This window comes from Notamacropus eugenii, chromosome 2 (assembly GCF_028372415.1).
Source record: "Notamacropus eugenii isolate mMacEug1 chromosome 2, mMacEug1.pri_v2, whole genome shotgun sequence".
Lineage (NCBI taxonomy): Eukaryota > Metazoa > Chordata > Mammalia > Diprotodontia > Macropodidae > Notamacropus > Notamacropus eugenii.
In genome coordinates, this window is record NC_092873.1 from 366,318,458 (window position 1) to 366,346,047 (window position 27,590).

General features: G+C 39.1%; 1 long non-coding RNA gene across 2 annotated transcripts in view; it reads left to right on the forward strand.

The window, feature by feature from the left end:
• LOC140524043 (uncharacterized) overlaps positions 1–27,590 on the forward strand; it is a 74,356-nt gene that overhangs the window by 38,130 nt on the left and 8,636 nt on the right. Inside the window, exons 3-4 of one of the 2 annotated variants that reach the window (XR_011973548.1) lie at positions 1,216–1,375; positions 10,694–11,603. This is a non-coding gene — a long non-coding RNA (uncharacterized lncRNA). Of the gene's footprint in view, positions 1–1,215; positions 1,376–10,693; positions 11,604–27,590 lie in introns of those variants that run through there. The other variant, XR_011973547.1, reaches the window with a different exon arrangement.

The following is a 27,590-nucleotide window of genomic DNA, read 5'->3' on the forward strand; positions in this document are numbered from 1 at the left end:
ATGATCCTAGCTGACCATGAAAAAATTAGAACATTTCAGTCTTTGCTCTGCTAATGCAACCTGGAAATCAATAGGTCAGACTTGGGGCTTGAATACTCAATGGATGAATGCTCTGCACAAACCCTGAGCAACCTCCTGCTTATCAGAAACACATCCATCAAATCATCTTCTCTTTAGTTTAAAGTAAAAATTGATGGTATCTTGGCTCTTGGTATAATCATGCTAATTTATTGGGAAATATATAAGTGACTCTGGAAAGAAGAGATGATCCAATTATAGGTTTAAATGAGTTTATGGCACCTTGTTTTTGTCACTCTGATTCATGAACTATTTTCATTCCCAAGCAATCAGAAGAAATGTATGTGTGTTTGAGGCTTATTAATGTAGCTTAAAAATCCCCTGAGGTAGAACTCCCTGAAAAACACTGAAACTGATAAACCCCAAACTGAAGTTTGAAACATTAGCACCTGAATTATGAAGATTTTAATAAGTAACAAAAAAGTGAATCACTAGGGAGAAGAGAGTTCAGGGAATGGGTGCTTCCATGTGGAGACTTCCTCTAATATATCACTGGCTCAATTTTATTAGACTCTGTCAGGATAATAAGTTAGTACTATCTGATGGTTGTACAGTGATATGTGGTATAGTTTGTGAGCTGACATTGACAGGTTGGGTTTCTGAAGATCATCTACTCCTTCCTTCTGAAAGTCCACTGAACTTTGGGTCAAATACAGAAGGTTTGGATTTTTGTATTCCATTGTAGTGGAGTGCCCACCATCACTTTTATAGGCATAGTAAATAAGTTTATGGCTTTTCTCCTGCCCCTAATGGGCAGATAGCATTAAGCTATTCATAATTTAGCATCCTGATTTGTTGGCTCAGTCAGAGGACCACAACCTGAACAGGTTTTTTAAAATTCTGTTTTCTCATCTTTCCAGAGAGAGATGAAATTAATAGAGAAGAGAGTGTCAGGGGATGACAGATAGAGAAAGGGAGAAGAGAGTGCCCTGTGGCATTTTAACCTCTCTGATCTCTGGGTATAGAAAGAACTAGAGGTTTTATACCTTGATAATTCAGCACCTTTCTCTGAGTGGTAAAGGTTCTTTTTAAACCTCCCTCAAACAGAAACAAGAGAGGTGAATGAGCACAATCTTCATGAAGGTGAAGAATGGTAAATAAGTTGCCTTCATTTGTGTGTTCATGTGTGTGTTTCAGATGAAGGACCCAGAGAAATTAAGTTATTGTGGGATTTGCCATAGAACTGGCAAACCATCTAGCACTCTAGCCTAAAGAAAGGAGAGTTTGTGGAAAAGAATTAAGATCCCAAACTTATGAGGATAAGACATGGGTCAGCAGTACTTGGCAGTGTTGCAAGGTAGGTTTGACATCTCTGCTCTAAGACTATACGTTGCTGAACTGCGTTGGTAAACAGAGTTTCTTCCCCTGAGAATTCCCTGTACCAATGAAATGAAAAGTTCAGTCCTTATCTCTACTGTAGAGATATAATTGATAGGATTTGAACATTAGATTGTACAATGATCTGTCCATTTAACAAACATTTAAGTTCCTGGTACATGACAATTGTCTTGCTGTACTAAACATAGAGGCTACAAGGACACACATGAAACAATCTCAACTTTAAAAGAATTTACATTCCACTGTGATGATGATGGGGAGGAGGAGGGAGTAAGAAGGATACAAAATATTCATAGATAAGCAAAAAATAAAAACAACAATCCCAACCAAATGGAAATAGAAATTGTAATGCTCAAGCTTGACCCTGAAGGAGAGATTTAATAATGTGCCTCCTTCTCATTGCAGAAGTAGGGAAGGAGGAATTCATGGATGTGGAACAATATATACAGTTAGACTTGGTTGATTTTTTAGTTTTATTGAACCATACTCCCCCACAAACACACATACACACACACACACATACACACACATACACACTCCTTTCTATTTTATTATTTCTTATGGATGATGGCCCCTCTGGAAGGGAAGAAAAGTATATTGGGAAATGAGGGTAACCTAAAAATAAAATATAATTAAGTTCTGATGATAGACAACATGAACGCAGTAGACAGATCTCTAACAAACCTCTAGCTAGACCAACAAAAAAGTCAGATCCTACCAAGGCACTTTAGAAAGCTTAATGAAAGACTAGCTTCATGTTATGATGGACACCAACTTTTTTACTATAAACAACATCAATTGATTGTCTTCTATGTTTATCTTTACTAAGAGAAGTGGAAAGTCAGGGACAGCCATTAAAGGATATTTTCTAAGTATCTCAAAAATTTGCATTTATCCAGCAAGGCACTAGTTTTTATGCTACAAACTAGCTTTCCAGAAACTCACAAGATTGCTTTCTCTACTACCATTTATGGCCAGAATAAAATGTACTAAGAAAGGTGATGTGTTTTCACAATCAGGACCCCCACCTATGGGAATTCAGTTAATGGTAGTGATGCTGAGATGTCAAACATAATATTAGACATTAATTAATTCATTTATTCATTCACTCAAATATTTAACACATATTTATTAAGTTTTTATTGGATGCATCACTACATGCTAAGAACCAAGGCAGTAATAAAGAATGGAATGACATGGGTCCTGCCTTTTAAAATGCTTTTAATATTTTTGTTGTTATTATTATTGTTATAATTAATAATAAATCACATTTATATATGAGGTGTCCTAAAAGTCTTAGTGCAGTTTTAAGCTATTAAAGCAGAAAATTGCACTGAGACATTTGGGACATATATAGAGCTTAAAGGTTTTTCAAAGCACTTTACATACATTATCTCATTTGATCTTCACAACAACCTTAAGAAGGAGGTTTTATTTTATCCCCATTTCACCAAGGAAGTGAGTTTCAGAAGGGCTAGGGTTTGTATTATATGAGATAATAATGTAATACCATGTATTCCAGTGAGTTAGTACTGTGGTCTAATGTGGCAGGCTGAAATGCATAGGTTTGTAGTAATTTTGTCCTTAGAAGTATATTTATGAAACAGGAAATTTTCTTGATTTCCCTCCTCCCCCAGTTAGGGAAAGAAAACTCTGTAACGATAGATTGGGGAGGGATTGGGATCCCAGTCCTGCACTAGGAAAAGTCATTCTTTCCGGTGTGACTCCCAGAGCTTCTCCTAACCCTCAAACTACAAACAAAGGAACTCAGGGACATGCAAAGGACAGGGTCAACCAAATGTGTTTATAAGGAATAAGGCTAGACCACTCAGGTGCAGCCTTTTACAGAATGAATAGATCTTCTCAGAAGCAGGCACCAGGCATATCTTGCTAAGGAGAGTCAGGGCAAAAATTAAGGATCACCATTAGCTTTGATCTCTTCAATCTCCTCCAGGCATGGGATTGAAAAGGGCGGCAACAGAGAGCCCTGCTGCCGCTTCTGTTCAAAGTACTGTCCAAAGTACACATGGAGGAGTAGAGAGGAAAGGAGAGAGAGCCTCTCCACCCCTCCTTCTCCCAATATTTTCTCTCAACATTTTTTAAAACTATTATTCTAATGGAAGATTCTGTCCTCCAATCTCAAGATCCTGATAACTTCTTTTTTCCCAGGGTAGAAGAAACACCACTCCTAGTGAATAGAGTACAGGGCCTGGAGGCAGGTAGACTCCAGGTAGACTCATTTTACTGGGTTCAAATCCAGCCGTAGACATTTACTAGCTGTGTGACCTTGGGCAAGTCACTTAATCCTGTTTGCTTCAGTTTCCTCATTTGTAAAATGAGCTAGAGAAAGAAATGGCAAGCAATGGCAAACCACTCGAGTATCTTTGCCAAGAAAACCTCAAATGGGATCACAAAGAATCAGACAAGACTGAAATCATTCAACAGCAACAAAAGTCTTGAGTAACTTGAAGTTCCCTCAAGTAAGTCAGCCCAAATCCAGCCACAAGGAAGTCACAATAGGATCATAGATTAAAATCTGGAAGAGACGTTGGAGGCCATTGAATCCAACTCCTTTATTTTTACCAGCTGAGACCCAGAGACCCTGGTGGATGGACTTGCTGAGGGTCACAATTTTAGCAAGTGCCTGAAGCAGGACTTAAACCTAATTCTTCCTGACTTCAGAACACTGTCCACTATATTCTACTGACTGTATATGAGCCAATGAAATAGATATATTAAGGTCCAAATGTAGAAACCAAAAACTATGTAGAGAAATAGTCCAATCCATATGCAACATAGCAGTAGGAACCTCAGTGTTGGGGAAGTCTGAGTCTAGCTTCTGGCAGTCCTACTACAAAATCAAAGAATAAGACACAAAAGGGGATCTGGCCAACATGAGCCCATCCGCTGGAAATGAGTTTATGCCAGAGTTCAGACTGAGGCAACAATCTGTCAATCAATAATAAGTTTTGCTTTCTATTGGATCTGTTTTCCTTGGCTTTCTTGACTGACAGTTTTAACTCACTTTAACACTCTGCAATTTGATTTATTCAGTTCTTGACCAACTCTATATTAGGCCCACATTTTGCTACCCAACTTCACCTCCTTCTACCCTTACTAGTATGATGCCCTATTCCCTCCAGGTCTCTAGATTTTTACCCCTGGACTTCTACATAGGCAAGAATTTATTTCCAGTCCTAGTTCCTGGTGGCCAGCTCCCTCCCCCAAATAGCAGGGCTACTCTTGGTTAATCACTGATGACTGTCCAGTCATTGTTACCTGTCTGACTATTATTGAATGTTGTCTGAATTATTAAGGATTAAGAAATAATGAAATGATTTTAAATATATTCATTGAATAGGAAAACTAGAAGTTCAAATATGATTAAAGTAATTAACCCAAAAGAAAAAAAATCTTTAATATCAATGAATGAAAAGTGATAAAATTAGTATTTTAAAACTTTTACTGCTTTAGCTTTATGTCAATATTTTATTAATATAACTGACTCTGAACTCAATAAAAAGTATTTTAGTGTTACTTTCTTTTCATTTGGTCAGTAATCAAAGAATGTATTGATTGCATGTCTGTCTAAATACACATCCCTTGTAAGGGATGGTTTCTGCTGAGCTGACACTGCAGTACCGTACTTTCAATTCAGTTTCATCTCAGTTCCATGTTTCTTCGACCATGGTCTCTATAGGGAGGAAAATGGTTTTAGCTCAATAAAAAAGTTTTAAATTATTAATGGCATTGTATTTTAAGTCCTGATTCAGGCTTAAAAAAAAGCTTTCATGTAAGTTGGTCCCAACTGCCTATTTACAGATAAGGGCCTGACCAAATTAAAAATGAGCAATTTTTTTTTTTTTAATATAAGCCTTAACAGGAATATACAACAAATTACAATAATCAAACAGAAAAAAGAGAAAAGGGTAAAGGAAACTTGAGAAATAAAGAAAGTAGGGGGCAGAAATGAACAACACCAAAAAAAGGGAAATTAAGTTAGGACTAGAAATGTGAAATTTAATAGTAATAATGACTTTGATAAATCATAGACAGATTTGTAAAAATATAAGACATGCCCCAATTGATAAATGGTCAAACGACATAAACAGGCAGTTTTCAGACAAAGTAATCAAAGTTATCTAGAGCTATATTAAAAAATGTTCCAAATTGATTAGAGAAAGGCAAATTAAAACAACTCTGAGGTACTGCCTCAGGTACTGCCTCACACCTAATCAGATTGGTTAATATGACAGAAAAGGAAAATAAATTGATTGAAGTCAGACGGAAAGACCCAGCAGCTCTTCCAGTGCAATGGCAAACCACATGAAAATGCACCCCTTTTAAAGTCATTTCTATAGATAAAGCCACGTTATATACTCCTTTCTGTCTCTCTGACTAGCCTGGCTCATCATCAATAGGTGCTGTCTTTTATATCCAACAATTTTTTGAGTTGACATTCCATCAATGCCTATAGGTTTTGCTGTGAGCAATGGTATATATTTCTAAGATATTTAGACAAAGTCAGCAGCATAGTCTGTAGCTGCATCCCTATAAAAAGAATGAAGTCAGTTGAGTCTTTTAATCTTTTGTAATGAGGGAATATTTTATTTTCTCCCACACACTTGCACTTCTCCCCAACCTGGTGGGTGTAGTCATAGAACATAATAATCAGTGATGACATATTATGGTAACAAAGAGTTAATACACAGTCATCCCTTTACAAAATGAGAAGAGCTTTCTCTGATGGAATTTTCTGATGGATTTTAGCCACTGCAGGATTAAAATCACACCCCTGGGGCCTTTAAATAATTAAGCCCTGTAGAAGTTATCGGGTAGTTGGAGATGATGAAATTTAACCAAGAGCTTAGGAACCAGGGAAGAATCCAACTCTTAAGGTAGAAGAGGTGATTTTTAATTCAGAAATGGGAAGCTAAGACTCCAGCAGCTAGTTAGTCTCTCTGTTCTTCACACTAGCAGAGAGCTGATATTGCATATGACTGAATGAATGGATGGATGGATGAATCAGTGGATGGATGGATGGATGGATGGATGGATGGATGGATGGATGGATGGATGGATGGATGGCACTTATTTAGTACTTACTATGTGCTGTTAGGTGATAGGGATAAAACAAAGTAAGATAAACCCTGCCCTTAAGGAGCTTATATTCTAGCAACACACACATTGGGGAGGGGTAGCCAGGAAAAAGAGTTTTGACCTGGGAAATCATGGGGATGATCCATAGATCAACTAGTCAATATGCCTTTTTTTTTCTAGAAACAATGGTAGCATTAATTTGATTACAGTGCTCAGAGGAGAATTTAAAAGTAGTGGAAGGAGAAAAGGTACCCATAGTAGCAGGGCAGATGGCAAGATGGCTAAAGTAGATGACCCATTTATTCACCAAACGAGACAGCTCAACACCAGTATAGGAGTTCCAATTCTGAATATATTAACTGCTGCAGGAACTATGAAAGAAATGATTCATTGAAGACCTTGACTCAAATTCTAACCAATATTAGTTTATTATGATTTTATAAGGAGTAAAGATTGTTAGTAATTATTTAATATATTCTTCTAGTGATCTAGTAATATCTAGTCAATCACCTAATAATAAGAATAAGTAATGCATTAATCCATACTTTGTATAAGTTACACAGGAATATAGATTTTAATAGGTGGGCTCTATAATGTATTGTTCATTACTTGGTTACTAGCTATGGCACTCACTTATGCAACCACAAGAATGCTTTCTTTTTTTTTTTTTATTAAATTTATTTATTTAACTTTTAACATTCATTTTCACAAAATTTTGGGTTACAAATTTTCTCCCCTTTTATCCCCTCTCCCCCAAACACCAAGCATTCTAATTGCCCCTATGACCAATCTGCTCTCTCTTTTATCATCCCTCTCTGCCCTTGTCTCTGTCTTCTCTTTTGTCCTGTAGGGTCAGATAGCTTTCTATACCCCTTTACCTATATTTCTTGTTTCCTAGTGGCAAGAACATTACTCGACAGTTGATCCTAACACTTTGAGTTCCAACTTCTTTACCTCTCGCCCTCTCCACCCCTTCCCTTTGGAAGGCAAGCAATTCAATATAGGCCAAATCTGTGTAGTTTTGCAAATGACTTCCATAATAGTTGTGTTGTATAAGACTAACTATATTTCCCTCCATCCTATCCTGTCCCCCATTACTTCTATTCTCTTTTGATCCTATCCCTCCCCATGAGTGTCGACCTCAAATTGCACCCTCCTCCCCATGCCCTCCCTTCTATCATCCCCCCCACCCTGCTTATCCCCTTATCCCCCACTTTCCTGTATTGTAAGATAGGTTTTCATACCAAAATGAGTGTGCATTTTATTCTTTCCTTTAGTGGAATGTGATGAGAGCAGACTTCATGTTTTTCTCTCACCTCCCCTCTTTATCCCTCCACTAATGAGTCTTTTGCTTGCCTCTTTTATGAGAGATAATTTGCCCCATTCAATTTCTCCCTTTCTCCTCCCAATATATTTCTCTCTCACTGCTTGATTTCACTTTTTTTAAGATATGATCCCATCCTCTTCAATTCACTCTGTGCACTTTGTCTCTATGTGTGTGTGCGTGTGTGCATGTGTGTGTGTGTAATCCCACCCAGTACCCAGATACTGAAATGTTTCAAGAGTTACAAATATTGTCTTTCCATGTAGGAATGTAAACAGTTCAACTTTAATAAGTCCCTTATGACTTCTCTTTGCTGTTCATCTTTTCATGGTTCTCTTCATTCTTGTGTTTGAAAGTCAAATTTTCTTTTCAGCTCTGGTCTTTTCATCAAGAATGCTTGAAAATCCTCTATTTCATTGAAAGACCAATTTTTCCCCTGAAGTATTATACTCAGTTTTGCTGGGTAGGTGATTCTTGGTTTTAGTCCTAGTTCCTTTGACTTCTGGAATATCCTATTCCATGCCCTTTGATCCGTTAATGTAGAGGCTGCTAGATCTTGTGTTATCCTGATTGTATTTCCACAATACTTGAATTGTTTCTTTCTAGCTGCTTGCAATATTTTCTCCTTGACCTGGGAACTCTGGAATTTGGCCACAGTGTTCCTAGGAGTTTCTCTTTTTGGATCTCTTTCAGGCGGTGTTCTGTGGATTCCTTGAATATTTATTTTGCCCTCTGGTTCTAGAATCTCAGGGCAGTTTTCCTTGATAATTTCATGAAAGATGATGTCTAGGCTCTTTTTTTGATCATGGCTTTCAGGTAGTCCCATAATTTTTAAATTGTCTCTCCTGGATCTATTTTCCAGGTCAGTTGTTTTTCCAATGAGATATTTCACATTATCTTCCATTTTTCCATTCTTTTGGTTTTGTTTTGTGATTTCTTGCTTTCTCATAAAGTCATTAGCCTCCATCTGTGCCATTCTAATTTTGAAAGAACTAGTTTCTTCAGTGAGCTTTTGAATCTCCTTTTCCATCTGGCTAATTCTGCTTTTGAAAGCATTCTTCTCCTCATTGGCTTCTTGAACCTCTTTTGCCAATTGAGTTAGGCTAGTTTTCAAGGTGTTATTTTCTTCAACATTTTTTTGGGTCTCCTGTAGCAGGGTGCTGACCTGCTGTTCATGCTTTGACTTCATGTCTCTCATTTCTCTTCCCAGCTTTTCCTCCACCTCTCTAACTTGATTTTCAAAATTCTTTTTGAGCTCTTCCATGGCCTGAGCCCATTGAGTGGGCTGAGATATAGAAGCCTTGACTTCTGTGTCTTTGCCTGATGGTAAGCATTGTTCTTCCTCATCAGAAAGGAAGGGAGGAGATATCTGTTCACCAAGAAAGTAACCTTCTATAGTCTTATTTCTTTTCCCTTTTCTGGGCATTTTCCCAGCCAGTGACTTGACCTCTGAATATTCTCCTCACACCCACCTCGCCTCCTGGTCCTCCCAGCCAGTGTTTGGGGTCTGAGATTCAAATGCTGCTTCCAGCCTTAGGGCTTTGGGCGGGGGCAGGGCTGCTATTCAGTGTGAGATTAAGTTCAGGTGGTCAGGTTGGGACAGGGCCGCCTCTCAGGCTCAGTTCCCTCAGGGGGTTTATGCACAGACCTTCCACAATGGATCCAGGCTCCTGCCTGCTTGGGGAACCCTGGTCTGCCACTGCTTCTCAGCTTCTGCCTCCCGAGGGGGCCTGAGTTATGGGGGCACCCCACTCCCCTCTCGACCCGCCAAAGAGACTCTCTCACCGACCCCCGTCACCTGTGGGTGGAGGGACCCGCGCGGCCGCTGGAGATCCCGTCCCTGAAGCCTGCTCGGATCTGTTCCTCTCAGTGCCGCGGCCGCGGCAGGTCTGGGCTGGGCTCCGCGTCTGCAGCGCGACGGACCTTTTGCAAGAGGTTTGCAGGTCCCTCTGGAACAGAAATCTCCTTCGCTCCACTGTTCTATGGCCTCACTGCTCCAGAATTCGCCATGAGTTACTTTATACAGATGTTGTATGGGTTGTGGGTTCGGAGCTATGTGTATTTGCGTCTTTCTACTCCGCCATCTTGGCTCCACCCCCAACCACAAGAATGCTGACAAAGATATCTCTATCCTGTTTTGCTCAAATTCCATGACCAAACCAAGAGTGGGTGCTGGCATGGTAGGGAAATCCCCCCCACCTTATATGTTCTTAGAGCATATGTATAGCTTGTAACATCTCCTTCTGCCTACCCTAAGGGGGAAACCATTCATCTGATGACCACCTATTCAGTGGAGATATTCCTTGCCTCACCCAACTCATGATCTTGCTGACAGATCATTTTTGCTTATTGTAACTTACGTGTCATATGTCAACCAATAGAATCTTGTATTTTACTATGCCTTTTTTGCATATTTTGGTATCAAACTATATAAATATAAGGTCCCAGATGAAGGAGACATGTCAGATTATTAGGAAGATCTGAGATCTACTTCATTAAAGGGGACCAAGGACCCTTTAATAAAGTACCATTGGATCAGAGCTCTGTCTCAGTCTCTTTTACTGTAGATTAGGACAATTTTAATCCCCACAGCTAGGGGCACTGTTCTGAAGATCTGATTTGGTTAATACTGTACAAGGTGAAATAAGACAGCCACAGGGCAGATGACGCAATAGCTCACATAGATGGATAGCTAGGATATCAAACATGATCTGGTCTGAAGCCAACTAGTAGGTTAGGTGAATTTGTACCCACTCCCTATGACATTCTTCTTTTTTTCTTAGAAAGGATTATTTCAGAGGGGCATTCTTGAGCTCAAGGCTTACTATTCCTCCCCTCTTTCTTTTCCTACAGAAGCTACCACTGAAGAAATATGTAGCTGGGTAGAAAGTTTTGATGCAATGAGAACGGAAAATGTTTCAGCATTGGCTTAGTAGAAGAGTCCTCTGAAAAGGAAGATCATTTAGTAGAACCCTCATCACTGAGTTCTTTGATTACCAAATGATACGAGTATAAAACAATTGTCAGGTGAAATGCAGAAGCAGAGAGCTGCAAGGATATTTTGAGAAGATTAGAGAGATTAAGCAGCAAGTAATTCATTATCTGACTCCTGACATCAACAATAATCAATGCCAAAGAAAATATCTCCCACAGGATCTCTGATCAATTGAAAGTTCACCTTTGGTAGCTGACTTACAAGGATGGTAGAATATACTTTGAGAACTTTAAGACATACTCACAAGGTCTCTAATTCAATTAAAGACTCCATGGGCATCCCAAACAACTTCCCTCTGATGAATTATGGCAAATCACCATTCTCCTAGATTGTGAATTCCTGGAGGGCAGGGAAAGTCTTTTGCCTTTTTCTTCCATTCCCAGTGCTTAGCACAGTGCCTGGTGCAAAATAGACAATTAACCAAGCTTTGTGCCTGACTTATTGACTTTCTGATCTATTCTCCACACAGATACCAGAGTGATATTCCTAAAGCACAGGTCATTCTAGAAGATAGGAATTGTTTTGGTTTTGCCTTTGTGTATTCTCAAGGCCTGGTACATAGTAATCACTTTAATACCAAATGTTTGGTGAAAAAGTGAAGCAACGTTAAGGTAAGGGAAACAGTAAAAAGGGGTTCCCTGTGCTCCCTGACCATCTGATGCTTGAGTATCTCCCTGGCCTTTTAACCCCTCTCTGAAGGAGATATAATCCTAGTTCATCTGACATCTCTCAAAACCTACATCATCCCTATACAACCCTGATTTTGCCCTGGAGGAGATGAAGGTGGGTGTAGAGTGCTTAGCACAGTGCCTGGCACACTGTTAACACTTAATAAATATTGATCATATTATATTGTATCACATAGTAACATGGTTAATGCTACCCACCAAAGTCAACATGGCACAGTGTTGCATTTGTAGTCAGGAAAGACCCAGATTCAAATCTTACCTCTATGATTACTCACTATGTGAACATGGGTAAGTCCATTAAAGACTCTGAGCCCCAGACTTCTCTACAGGACTCTTAAGTTATCAGTACATTGTGATGTGTTTGAGGGAAGAACTTCTTCCATGAATGAGAAAGAGTGTGATGTGGAGATGTGATTCATCTGTAAGAATGAAGAGGCTGGATTAGATGAGTTCTAAAGAGCCTTTTGTCTCTAAATCTATGACCTATGACCTGAGGCTTAAGTCCTGAGGTTTGCCATGGACTGTGACTTTGGTCAAATACACTGTACTTAGCTGGGTCTCAATTTCCTCATCTCTAAGATAAGGGGTTGAACTATATGACCTCTAAGCCCTCTTCTAGCTCTAACAGGGTATTCTGTGATGGGTGGGGGGTGGGGATAATGAAAGATTCTGACAAAGGAATATGCTAAAATATGAGAGGATAAGACTAGAATTCTAAATTGGTTGCAAGAGAGACACAGGAGAGAAAGGAGAGAGAAGTAAGGAGAAAAAGATAGAGAAGGAGAAAGGAAAAGAGAGGGGAGAGAGAAAAAGAGAGGGAAGGATAGAGAGAAGAAAGAGAAGAGAGAGAAGGAAAGAGGACAGAGAGAGAGAGAGAGAGAGTTCAGGATCTCTTGTCAAGCCCAGAAAAAGGGAAGAATAAACCCCTATCATTTCAGTAATAACATCCAAAATACTTCTCCATGCTAACTTCATGTTTGGTGAGTAAATGTCTGTGTTAGGAATGAGGACAGAGTATAGAGACTGAGCTGAAGTGATTAGAGAAAAGTTTACAAAAAGATAAAAAGAAACTCCCAAATCTAGAGTGCTAAAGATTTTACAAACACACACACACACACACACACACACACACACACACACACACACACACACAGTTAAAGAGGCAACATTCGAAGAGAACAAGCTGGTGAGTTACTGTGGTGATAGCAGCCTCATGTGCTTCTCTTGAAAAACAACTCAGCATTGAACAGGAGTGCACTGAAATCACCCAAGCTGAAAGGGATTCTTCTGTGGGTGTGGTGAGCAGTTTCCTGGTTACTAGGAAAGCCTATGAGCATAGATTTAAAAGTGGAAAGGACCTTAATTCAATCCTATCATTTTACAAAGAAGAAAATTAAGCCCAGAGAGGTTAGTTAAATAGCTTAACATGGGTCATGAATAATTAAAAAAACAAATAGAATTAAAGCCCAGTACCTCAGATTTCAAGAGGCAACTAGATGGCTCAGTGAATAGATTGCTGAGCCTGGATTCAGGAAGATCTGAGTTCAAATCCAGCCTTGGGCATTCGGTAGTTGTGTGACTTTGGGCAACTGACTTAACTTCTGGTTGCCTTAATCCACTGGAGGAGGAAATAGTAAAATACTCCACTATCTTTGACAAGAAGAGCCCACACAGAGTCCAGAAGAGTCAGACATGACTGAACAACAACCCGCTGAATTCAAACTCAGCACTTGCCAAAAAAAAAAATAAAAATTCTATGAATTCTCTTTAAAAAAAAAAAAATGTTGTGAACCCCTAGGGTAATTTAATATACTACTTGATGGGGTGCTGGAGAGCATGTGCTTGGGCCCCAATTCTAAAATCACATTTCTTTCTAAAAATCACATTTCTCCCTAGCCTCAAAATACTATCCCAGGCAGTTTCTCCCCAGCCAAAGGACACAGCCTGCCCTGGCAACAACCATTATCTCCTTTCCTGCTACAGCAGCCAGCTGCACCTATAGAATTTATTAGTCTGAACCAGCTGTGTACTGACTGAACAGTCTATGCACTGGGTCATAACAACATTTGCTATTCACTGACCAATCGTATGTATCCTAGACTAAGACATACATATACTCCCTTACATTTATCTTGTCTGACAAGACATTGATGAGGACAACCTGGTATGTCTGAGCCAGCCCTGACCGTTAATTGACTTAGTGACATTTCAGGCCTAAAACCACACCTTCAGGTAGCCCCACCTTGGGCTATTTCCCAGTGAACTCCAAGTAAAATACCAAAAGTGCATGTTCCTTTGAGGACTAACCACTCCCTAATCCCACCCCAAAACAGCTTGTTAGCCTGTTTGGTACATGCTTTACTATGGAATATCCTATATAAACCTATATTTACCTATACTCCTCTAAGGTTGTAAGATTTTAGAACTGGAGCCCAAGCACATGCACCCAAGCACCCCATCACTACTCACAATATTCTGTAATTATTTCCTGGACAAAGTACCATTAAACAATTTTTAGCATAAACCTCTTGGACCATCATCTCAAGGGGTCATGAGCTTTTAAATGAGAGTCAATGCACTATCATGATGCTTCCTTGGACCTTTTATTCATTTTAGCATCATAGAATTTCAGACCTGTAAGGAAATTTAGATCATCTATTCCCTAGGTTTTATGGATGGAAACGATCTTAGAAGTAACCTAATCCAATGCTCTCATTTTATAGATGAAGAAAATAAAGATCAGAAAGGTTAAGGTAATAAGGATTTAGGTCCTTTGGCTCCAAATCTAGCACTCTCTCCAGTATATCATGGTTTGTTTTTTTTTTTTTTTGAATGATATCCCAGCATGCTGTCCAGTAGTCTACACTATCCCTTTATGCTAAAATTAGGGACTGGACCAGTGATTTTCAGGGAACTCCATACTGAGGAAACTCCTACCAATATTGGTCGGTACCTTTTCTGCAAATTGCATAACAGACTGAGAGGTTATAACACACAATGTCATGTACAAGAGATGAAACTGGAACCCTGCTTTTCCTGGTTCACTCTCTGTTCCGTACTCCACACTGCCTCACCTTTCACGGTAAATCTTTATTTTCCCCTAATGACTAAATAGAGAAAAGGGTGATTGGATGGTCAACTGCAGGTAAGAGTCATTCCCTCCCAACAAAGACAACGTAGGTAACACGGAGTCTGTGTTGAATCCAGGAAAGCAGCATAACTCTGGGACAACAATCTGATGACCGTGCTGAGCAGCCATTCATGATGTCCTCCCTTGTGACATTACTCTTATCATTCATCAAAGAGATTCACATAATAGCATCCACCCAACCTCAGTGGATAGAATTACCAGCCTCCCCTGCTCCAGTTCAGCCCTTTTAATTTGGTGCTTTTCACTATTTTATGTAAACAAATGGCAGAGGTCAAGCTAAGACCTGGGGTTAGAGACAAGTCTAGAGAAGTGGGTGTTCAGGTAGAACAGATGGGCCATTAAGGGACTGCGGAGTTCCTTGCCTGATAACATTAATCAGCTTCTGATGCTTTCAGCTGAGCAGCAATGAATTAAGCTGTTCGCTAGAGAATTCAGCTTGACTCAGGAAAGCAAGCCCCTTCCCTTTATTAGATTCTTTCACTCCCCTGTCCCCACTTCCACTCCCACTCCCATCATCACTTGGACAGGATAGAGAAAAAGGTCCCAGAACTGCCAATCCAGCAGAAAATTTCAGTTGGTTTCAAACACGGAGCCAGCTGAGCTGTTAAAACAACACCTTGGATTTGGAGGGAGATCACAGGGAAGCCAGGCTCTTTGTAATTTCTTTATTTTATCATGTCTGGCATCAGGCCTGGAGCAAAGGGCACTATCATCCTAAAAAGGAGGTGGGGGGGAAGCAGCAGGATAAAGAGCTTGCTTTTCTTCTAAGCACTGACACCCCATTCTCCTTTCCACCCTCCCTCCCCCATCTTCCTACAAGCACATACAAAACTGTTTGATTTTTGCTTCTCAGAATATCATAGTTGAGAAAAGTAAATGTAGGGTTGGTCCACTTAAATATTTGAAGAATGAACTCATCAGTTCCTTCCATATGTAGCATTTCTTTTTTCAATATTCTCTAAAGGGGGATGTTTTAATTTTTCTTTCTGTCTTATCAAAGGAAACTGTTCCTCAGTTTCTTCATCTGTGAAATGGACTCACTGGCCCCATAAAGGTTCTTTCATTTCTAAGTCTATGGTCCAGTGAATAAATATCCTTTTAAATACAGCTATCTCCCCCATCCCACCTCTATTTTTCATCTCAGCAGATTTGAGTAGTAGGACAACTGGGGAAGATCGTCAATCAATGTTGTGTTTGTTTTCTATATCCCTATTTATTTAGATGTCATCTCCCCTACTAGAACATAAGTGCCATGAGGGCAGGGCTATTTCTTATTTTTCCTTGTATCTACAGCACTTAGTAGAGTGCCTGGCATATAGTAAGTACTTAATAAGTGTTTGTTTATTGATTACTATTCCTTAAGTGCCCACCAGTTGTTCAAGTTAAATCTCCACCTAATGTGAAATAGTTTTATTTATAATATTTAAAAAGATATTAAATTTTATAGTACAGAAAACCCCTTTTGATCTCACTAATATATCTTTTAGTGGGAGCAGTGGTTTTGAACATGCTTCATTATTTTCTGAAATTTTCAGTTTAATGCTTTGTGATACAATGACCTGAAGGTCTCATTCAAAGTTCAGTTTATTTTAATAGTTGGTTTTAATGACTGCAATAGCTGAAAAAGATATATCACTAAGATTTGCAGATCCAAATTGAAGAAATATATCATTGGTTTCATTTAATATAGATCATGATGCTCACTTTTTAATCCCATCTAACATGCAGTGTTTTCACAGAAATTTGTTCAGCAAAATTCCATCTTTCTTGATGAAAGTGCCAGAAGACAGAGATTCCAGACACAGAGGGTAACTGTTTCAGAGGAAGAAAAGTGAGCAAAGGCAGAACAAATGACACTACGTCCAAGCAGTCATAGTTCCCTGGTGGCGGGCAGCCTTCTTCATTGGCTTCCATGCTGTTCAGTGGATTTGGGAAGGAAGGGTCCTGTGAGCAGGCATTCAAATCTGACAGAGTTCTTTGTGTTTCCCAATATTTCCAAATGCTAGTGACTTCCTTCCCTCCCTACTATGAATGTAAGAGGCAGCTAGGTGAGGCAGTGGATGGAGCACCAGTACAGGAGTCATGAGGACCTAAGTTCAAATCTCACCTCAGACACTTGACACTCACTAGCTGTGTGACCTTGGGCAAGTCACTTAACCCCAATTGCTTCATCTCCAGTCATCCTGATAAATATCTGGTCGTTGGTTTCAGATAGCTCTGGAGGAGAAGTGAGGCTGGTGACCTGCACACCCCTCACTCACTCAAAACAAAGTCAAATGCAAGTCATGTCATCATTTCTCTGATGGCATGGTCTTCTTCAGCAGAGAAGGACAAACTCACACTATGAATGTAAACTTTGTGTTCATTTTGCATTCTGTATTAAATTATATGACCTCTAATTTGTAAGGGATTAGTGGGAAGTACATGTAATAGAGGGGGTGATGTTTGCAGGATGGTGGGAAGGATTTGCCCAAATAATTGGAGAAACATTCATTGCTCCTTGGTAGGCCAAGCCAACATATTAAAAATGAAGATGCTACCTAAAGTTGATGTTTATTCAGTGCCATAACTATCAATGTACCAAAGAATTACTTTACAGAGATAGAAAAACAGCATCAAACTTTGTCTAGAGGAACAAAATATCAAGATTCTTAAGGAAAATAACAAAAACAATTAGAAAGGAAATGGGCCTAAGACTACTAGATCTCAAACTATACTAGAAAGCAGTAATTACTAAATGATTTGTTACAATTTAAGAAATAGGTCAATCAATGGTGCAGATATTTGATAAACTCAAAGACCCTAGCTCCACGTATTGGACTTCCAGACCTGTCGAACTCACAAGATCGTCTCCAAGATTGGACACTGCTACCTTGAGAACAATGCTTGATCACCAACTTAGAAAAAGAAACACAATGTAGAGAAGGCAACAGAGGCAAAGGTGTAAGCTTGTCTATTTTGATTCATGTTTCTTGGGAAAGAGGGAGAATAACCATATCCCCACACTCCTTACAAGGAGTTCAGATACACTATTTGCCACATGGGAGAGTAAAATCAAAAGAGCAAACCATAACCTTTTTCTTCTTTTAAATGACCCACCATCCTATCCCATCTCACCACCCTGTAACTGTCATGGGATGGAGGAGGATCAAGGGACAGCTCAAAGATCCCCATGTCATGCCAAGACTTTAGCTCGTTTTGGTACTGGGACATCACATGACTGGAAGTAGTCAAGGAGTTTGTCATCTTCCAACACCCAAAATGTTGAGTCACTCATGAGGTCGGTCAGAAGTAGTCAGGATATATCTGTAACCTTTCTAGATAATCCATGCGATACAGTTGTCATCATGTTAACAATAAAAATATAAGAAGAAACACAAATATTTAAAAAAAATTAAAGTGTGTGCCAGAAGTGTTGGAGTAAGAGTTCTCTAACCAAAATGCAATCATAAGAATGGAAGGAAAGGGGAAAAATTAAAGCACTGAAAATGTGAAGATGAAGGATGGCTAGTAAGAATTCTCAATAATTTCTGATGTCAAATTTCCAGCATATTGGTTACATAGGGTTCTTGCTAATGGGATACATTACTCCAGTGGTGAGGACTTTTTCAATAGAGCTATGGAATTTCATGACAATCTCAGTGAAATATGACAAAGGAGAAAGAAAGAAAGACTAGATATAATACATGTTGGATTGTTTTACAATTTAATTATTTGAGCTGCTATTAATGAGAAGGAAGATGATGAAAACTGAAGGTAATTTCAAGTTCCACTTGTCTGTGTTGAATACCTATCAGAAGAAATAATTCCACTGAAAAGAAACGCCAACATGAAATTGAAAGAAAAAAGACAAAAAAGACATAAAAACAGATTAAAGAAGAGACACTGAAAACCTCAGAAGGAAAAGTATTTTTAAAAAAGAAATAAGTGACCAACAAATATTTGGTAATCAGATATGGCTCCATAAATAGAAATTGATCAATTAGAGGATGATAAAATCTTTAAGAGAACGCTAAAATAAAAATGGCTTCCATTTCTATAACTCAACAATTTATAAATCATTTTTATCACTACAATCTTATAAAGTAGGTAGTGAATATATTATTATTTTTCCCATTTTATGGATGAGGAAACTGAGGCCTACAGAAATGAAGCCATTTGCCCATCCACACAGCTCATAAATAGCTGAACCAAAATCCAATTCCATGTCTTTGACTACATTCAGTATTCTTTCCCCTCTCCTAGACTGGGATAATTAAAATAAAACAGAGGTGTTATGGGGATCATTTTACATACCAAGCTGCCACTGACAGTTAATATAAAGTTTAAGTGAACAAGAGATGACATCTGCCCCCAGAGAAGTCTTTGAGTGAGTCACAGAAAAATTGGGCCAAGATTATTAGAAAGAATAGGTAAGCCGTACCCACAAAGGAAGATTTTTGTGGTGCCTCATCAAAAGAAAAGAGGAAAGGGAAAGGAAAACGAATTATGATCTTGGTTTTAAAGATTTTGATTCAGCAGAAATGCTAAAGTTTATGAGTATGAAAGAGATAAGACAATAACTCCTAACAAGAGGCAGCCTAGAGCAGTAGAAAGAAAAATTGATTTGGAGTCAGATGACTTATATTCAAGTCTTATTCCTCCTTTGGTAGGGTGGATGAGGGTGAAGGGAAAGAAGGTGGGAACAAATATTTATTAATTTTTTGCTGTTTGTTTTGGTTTTTTGCCGGGCACTGTGCTAAGCCTTTTACAAATATTCTCTCAGTTGATCCTCAGAACCACCATGGAAGGTGGATGCTATTATTATCCCCTTTTCATAGTTGAGGAAACTAAAGCAGACAAGTTTAAGTGACTTACCCAGGGTTATATAACTAGTATTTGTGGCCGAATTTGAACTAAAGTTTTCCTAACTCAAAGTCCAGTGTTCTATCCACTGAGCACCAGCTGCCTCTGAGAAAGTCATATTCCCTCCCTAGGGCAGCTAGGTGGTGCAGTGGACAGAGCACCAGTGCAGGAGTCAGGAGGACCTGAGCTCAAATCTCACTTCAGACACTCACTAGCTGTGTGACCTTGGGAAGTCACTTGACCCCAATTGCCTCATCCTGGGTCATCTCCAGTCATCCTGATGAATATCTGGTCACTGGATTCAGACAGCTCTGGGGGAGAAGTGAGGCTGGTGACCTGCACAGCCCTCCCTCACTCAAAACAAAGTCAAGTGCAAGTCATGTCATCATTTCTCTGATGGCATGGTCTTCTTCAGCAAAAAGGATGAACACACATACATTCCCTCCCTAATCTTCAGCCACCTGTAAAACAAGTGACGTTTAATCCTTTCCAGTTCTATATCCTATATTCCTGTAAGAAGCATGAAGTAGAAAAGGAAGTTGAGGTGGGAAAAGAATAAGATTAATAATATTTATAGAGTATTTGAGAGGTTTATAAAGAATTTCATATGTTATCTTCTTTAACTCAACAACTCTCTGAGGTAGTATAATCATTGCCTCTAGGAGCAGTTAGGTGATATAGTAGACAGTCTAGAGATCCTGAATTCAAATCCAGCCTCAGACACTTACTACCTGTATGACCCTGGGCAAGTCACTCAACCCTGTTTGCCTCAGTCCCTCATCTATAAAATGAACTGGAGAAGGAAATGGCAAACAACTTCATTATCTTTGCCATGAAAACTCCAAATGGAATCATGAAAAGTCAAACACAACTGATTGACTAAACAAAATTATTGACTAAAAATTGACTGAACAAAATTATTACTAAAACAAAATCCCATTTTACAGATGAGGAAACTGAGACTGGAAGAGGTTAAATGCCTTGCCCAAAGCCATGCCATCAGTGCTTGAAGCCATATTCAAACTCAGTCTTTCTGACTCCAAGTCCAAGCCTCCACCCACTGCGTCACCTAGATGTAGGAAAGAAAGAGAAAGCATGAAAATGGAGCTCTGTCTATAAGAAATTATTATGTGGCTAATGGGATGATAATGGAAATGTGGGTTTTGCGTGGTGTAGAAAGAGCATTATGTATATGTATGTTTTTGTAAGAAAAGCAAGTCTATGATGTTTTAATGCCTTCAGGTCTTCAATAGGGAAAAGATAATTATCTGTTCTCTGCATTTTAGATTTCAGCTGCCTAGAGGCAGGGGACTAGACCAAATGATATTTTGAAATCCCTTCCAGCTCTGTGATTTTTATTATTCTTGTGAGATATTGTCAGCTTTAGTGTTATCAGACATTCAGTTCCCGCGTGCAAACCCTTTATCAAGGAAAAAGAAAAGGAGGGCAGGAAGGTCACCTGCCACAAATATCCTTAGCTAATGAAAGCCTTTGTTAACTATATTTAGGATTCAGGCATCAAGGAAAAAAGATTTTTTTTCTCACCTTCCTTGTAACCATTTGGGAGCTATCCAAGACTTGGTCTATACAGTGAGATTACAGAGTTATCTATATGATATAGGATATTCCAAGAAGTCCTCAAGTTCACCGCAGATATCCCTTACTAATCTGCACCACACCTTCATTTCCCACCATTTTAGCATTTATCTCCAAAGGAGTCACTTTTAAACGTACATACCAAGTTAAGGTACTACATTATCCATTAAAGCTTAATCTTCACTGCTATATTATTGTTAGCTTAATTTAAAAAGAAGAGAGTTAGGCCTCAAGTTAAAGTTCAACCAAAAGAAAATGGAGAGGGGAAGATAGAGACTATGGTCATGGGGTCCATCCTGGGAAAGGCCAGCATACAAACTGATACCCTAACTAGGGCATCCTCAGCATCTAAAGGGCAGTGGGAAGGCATAGGGAAACAGGGACACGCACTGATTCTCCAACTAACTAGTTTGTAGCTTTGAGGAAAATATTTTTCCTTACTAGTTTTTTTACTCATCTATTATTCTGAGTTGGGACTGATTCAAACCTATCCCCTAGTGTAGGTTTAACATTAGAACAAAATGAGATACCCACCAGTCATTCAAAAATTGACAAATTACTTAAACATATCAGGAAAAGGCTAACACAGAAAGGCATAGAGAAGTCCTTGAATTGATTTAGCTGAGCTAAGTTCCCACTGAAATCCACCAGCTAACTTATGGCTGATTTGTATGCAGGAAAAGAGGAAGTAGCATTACCAGCCTGAGTCTTTGGTTCTCTAAGGCAACCAAATCTAGAGGAATTTCTCAATGCCTTTTCAGGAAAAACTAGCCTAACTTGCATGGGGGTGGAGGTTAGGATATTACTTTTATCATGCTGGTCAAATGAGGTTAGATGATTTCTCACATCTCTCCTAACTTGAAAGTTCTATAGTTCCATACAATCATAAACAGTAATAATTGGTCTCTCCAGTCCTATCAATGTGCTGCTTTTATTTGTTTCCTAGCAGCAGGATTGAAAGTGTATTGTATTTAATAAGATAGAAATAAAATTAGAAATACCCTTAAGTGTCCCCTTTGCTTACCAGGAAAGTAAATAAATGCATTGAAAAAGAAACAATTATCATTTCTGCTGCTTGTTAACTAATTGTCTTTAAAAGCCCCTGCATTCTTTTCTACTAGAGGATGCCTTTACTGTTTGCTTCTCTCCAAAAATAATTAGGACAGTGGGGAGCCACTTGTCTGTGGCTCCTCTTCTGTTACAATAAGTTTATACTCAATTAAAGATTTTTTTTCTGCATATGGCACTTCTAATATGTCTCAGCATGGAGATTTTTCACCTCTAATTTTAACCAAGATGAAGAATGGCAGTGATTTGAATATTCCCGCGATCTATGTTTGCCTTTTTTATCTTACAGGTAATTTGCTGAAACTTATTTCTTATAATTCTTTGGGGGGCAATGAAGCATTCCTCAGGTTCTGCCTTGCATTTCTGGGGCTCCACTGTCCTCTAGTGGCACTTAATTTTGAAGCATCAGTTCAAGTAACTACTGAGCTTCCAACTTTATCCATATAAAAGGCTGGAGGTCTGCACCTATTCAGAGATGCCAGTGGATGGTGCTGCCAAAACCACCTCAGATGAAGACCAGTCCAAAGACAGCACCTTTAAGCCTTTTCTGTTCTGTTAATTTTGGTTAATAGATTCACAATTGCCTGATGATAAGGAGGTTTACTGGGATTACAAACTGCTTAGAACTTGAGGAATGATTACTGTTCATTGGGAATGAAACAGAATGGGTTCCATACTTTTTCAGTTCTTAGTAAATATAAAAACTAGAGAATTTACTTGTGGAAAAGATCTTCAGGTTTATCTCATTCAGTGATTCTTAACTTGGGATCAATAGGTCTATGGATAGATTTCAGAGGATCCATGAATTTAGATGGGAAAAAATTATATCTTTATTTTCACTAACCTTTAGTGTCCTTTTTCATCTTATCCATTTAAAAAAAAAGCTTTATTCTGAGAAGGGTCCATAGGGTTTGCCAGACTGCCAAAATGATCTATGACACAAAGGCTTAGTTTAAGTTCATGATTTTACTAATGAAGCAATAGTCCAAAGTGAAGAACTTATGGGTGCAAGTCTATACATGGAGGAGAATCAGGATTTAAACCTAGGCTTCGAACTCCAAATCTCACAGGCTTTCCACAAAACTGCTCCACGATAGTGAGTGAGACATCTGTTGGTGAGGAAGCTGATAGATAAAGGGGAGCATATAGTTTAATTGTGAGGATGTTTGGGTTGTCTAAAAGACTATATAACAGAAGATACATCAGTTGAAATGTCCCAGCCAAGCACTGACTGCCATCTTCTCCACCTATCAAAAACAACCTGAGGAAAAAAATCATCTGTGGGGAGCTAGGACATCAGCTACAAAGATAATTCACCACATTCTCTTAAGTACACATCCAGGGGACAAAAGGATTGGGAATATAACAAGGTTATTTATTCTCCTGCAGTGTCACTGGGAAGTAAACCTACAGAATTATTCACTCCTTATAGAACCTGTCAATTTCTGCATGTGTATTAAATGAAGGCCTGAGAAAGTCATTGTCCACTAAAGGTTTTTTCCATTGCACTAGAGAATCCTTTAAGAAAAATTAAATCTTTAACTCCAACAAGATCTGACAATTTATGCCTTTCTTTTCCAATGGCAATGTTTATGGGATCAAAATAGGATTGTGTATGTGTGTGTGTGTGTGTGTGTGTGTGTGTGTATGTGTGTGCACTACAAGAGTAGATATCCAAGCATGCAAGACACAAAGTCAGGGGAGTTTGGGATCTTACAATAATTGTTGTTGCTCATTCTTTGTTTGAAGAAGACCAACGACAATAAACAGAAGCTTAAGGGAGGGAAAAGGAGGCAGGAATGGTGGTAGACTAAGAAGGTAAATGGAAACAGAGAATCGGGCACAAGTGAACAAGCATAGGCCCAGATCATGAACCGGGGTCCTTAATCACCATGGACAAGCTAAGAGTCCACTTCCTAGAAGCAGTCTCCTTCTTCCCACCATTTCTAAATCATCCCGCTGACATCCATGTCCCCTGTGCTACCAACCAGTTTCCCAGTCCCACTCTATCATCTTTCCTAAATGAGAATGTAGGCCCTTTAAGCAGAGACCATCTTGCTTGTTTATATTTATTTGTATTTGTATCCTCAGCACTTAGCACAATGCCTAGCACACAAGTACTTGATGAATGCTTTCTCTATCAGAGCAGAATGAGTCAAAATTGACTTTGGAGTGAGCCACTTGATCGATGGATTGATGAATTATCATATTTCTTCTTATTTAAACAGTATTAGAATTATGTTTAAAGTATTTTTGTTCAGAAGAAGGCTAAGAAATTGCTCTCAAATTAAAGGATAGGACATGAAGGAATGGAATAAGAAAGATATATCTTTCTTAGGAAAGGCATATCTTTCTTAGCACTTCTTTGCACTATTGATGCATATTGAGCACATGGTCAACTAATATCCCCAAGGTCATTCCCACATGACTTTTTGTCACATCAAGTCTTCTCCGTACTGTACTTGTAAAAAAATTCCCAACTTAAATGGAAGATTTTCTAATCATTTCTTTTATCTACTATAAATTTCACATCCTTAAGTGTCAGTTCATCATTCCAGATTTTCTTCTATGGATATTTAAAAAAACCCATCATCCAAAGCAGTGATAAAAATGTTGAATGGGATTGGTCAAGAACAAGGACTGTGACATACCACTGGAGATTACTGTTGAAAGTTGTGTTGACTCAGCATCTCATTATTAGAAATCTTCCCTATCAATCAGATCAGTATTGGGGGAGGTTCTGGTGGGGAAAGACACACCAAGTCCATAGTGTTTTGTATCACCTGTCCTTTGTCAAGTACGTGCAAATTACGTTGTTCTAGCTACCTTGGGGAGGAACTGAGATTCAAGGGCCCAGCCTCTTTTGCTGAAGTGGATCTACCTGGATTGTCTTAAAGTTACCTATAAAACTGTCCCCATCTTGAAGTGACTGCTGATGTTCAGAGAATTACAGAAAGACTTAAATGAACCTAACCAATGTGAAGCAAGCAGAATCAGCGAAACAATATATATAATGTCTACTTTCTTGGTAGAAATGGGTGACTATGGGTGTGAACTATTGCATATATTATCAGCTGTGAATTCAGTAAGGGTCTGATTTCCCTGAAATTGAGGTGATGAAATCCCAGAAGAGGCAGGTAATCAAGCTAACAAGATTTTAATATCTTAAAGGAATTATAAAGAGAAACTATGTCATAGTCTCCTTTACAAGCAAAGATGAAATTAGTGGGCAGTTAGCTGGTCAAATATCTTCCAGACCTTTGGTAGACTGCAAAAAGAAAGAAAACAGGCCCAAAAAAACCCCCAAAAAAATAAAGTAAAAAAAAAAAGCATGCTTTGATTTGCATTCAGACTCCAGCAGTTCTTTCTCTGGAGATGGATAGCCATTTTTTCTTATAAGTCCTTCACAATTATCTTGTATCATTTTATTGCTGAGAATAGCTAAGTCATTCACAGTTGGCCATTATATAATATTGCTATTACTGTGTACACTGTTTTTCTGGTTCTGCTCATTTCACTTTACATATGAATCTTTCCAGGTTTTTCTGAAAGCACTTCACTCATCATTTTTCATAGTACAACAGTATTATATCACAATCATACATCACAATTTTTTCAGTGATTCCCCAATTGATGGACATCTAAAATACAATTTTTAAAGAAAACAATCTATAGTTTGATATTACAAAATGATAATGAACAAACTTGGCCTGAAAGTGGAGTTGTAAGAGGACAACACTTATTTCAACACTTTTTCCCAGCCCCAACCTGCTCCTATGAAGCACACAGGGTCCCTGGATATGGAATACTACATATAGCATCAGATTTTAAAAATACATATTGATCAGTTTTTCTGAAATAATTTTTCTTTTCTTCCTTTAAAAAAATTTTGTTACAAGAGGCAGCATTATGGAAGCCATAGGGAGATATATGGAGAAATCTAGACACTATAAAATTAAAATTATCAATAAACAATCTCTTTTTTGATATATGGTTCTCCCATGAATCAGAAACCCAGGCCAAGTAGTTACACTCTTCCCAAAAATAACCCAGAGAAGCTTATAAAATATTACCTTCATGATGATTAGGTAGACATGTGTAGTTCCTGTAACCCAGGAAATCTATGGACTATAGCTAAATTGGATGATTGTAGGAAAGACTGGAAATCATCAGCATATTCTGACCAAAGGACGATTTGGGGCTATGAAGATTTCCTGGAAATGGCAGTCCTTCTCTTCAACTACACTGAGAGCTGAAATCATTCTAGAGTTGAGAAATATGCAAAAACTTTTTTGGAGAGGTGGTCCAAGGACCAGAGAGTGAGTTGCTGCTTCAACCGACAAGAAAGATTGCAGCCTAAATTTTACATGAAAGCAAAAAGATAAAGGGGTGTTCTACAGCCAGCCTCTTCTACCACTTCCATACATAAGTATCTTTAATAATAATGACACAGCTTCCAAGTCAAGTGGCTTCAACCATGATGGTGATTGGAGATTGAGGATATTAGCTCCTCCCTTGCCTGGGTGGTTCAGCTAGGTCTAGAGTTAGGAAGACCTGCATTAAAATCTAGCCTCAGATGCTTACTAACCGAGTGATCCTGAACAAGTCACTGAACCTCACTCTGCCTCAGTTTCCTCAATTATAAAATGAGGACTGCCAAGCCTAGAGGCCTGTATTGGGCTACCCGAGTCTTTCTTACCTGTCCAGGTCTTTGGCTGGCCACGCCGGATGCACATATGAGAGAAAGGACGTTCCAGAGTCAAACAGGGGTTGAGCTTTATTACAGGGTTTCGGTTACAAGTGCAGGGGATCTTCTTTCTTAGGACGAAGAGGGGGAGATTTCCTAAGAAGGCTAAGCTTAAGGGATTGGAAGTAGAAGTACAAGCGGGGAGAGAGGGGGAGGGGAGAGAGGAAAGAAAAGAAGCGGAGCCCTACTTTTCTCTTTGGCTCCACACGTGCTAAGAGAGCTTTTAGGCTTCCTCAATCCTACTTAATCTTCAGCCACACAGTTTGCATCTCAATACCGTGCTGTTAGGTAACTAGGTGTGCTCCAATCCGGGACGACCTCGAGGGCAGGGAGACTCCATCCATCAGGTATCTCCGGGGGAGAGGCGGAAATACCCGAGCTAGCCGAGCTAGCTCGGTCTGACCTTCTGGAACCCCCGCTGTTCATGGAGGGCCTCGTAAGACTCTAAGATTTAGAAGTCCCACTTTTACCTGCCCGAGACTGTCCACACGGAATTGAGCTTCCAGTCCCAACATATCCCCTTCTTTGTTATGCGCGGAGCGCACCTGGCTCTAGAGCAAACAGTGGCTGGAGGCTGAGTGGATTAAGGAAGGCCTTTAGCATATGAGTACCTTACAACAAGACTTCATTTACACAGAAATCTGCAGCTAGCACAACTG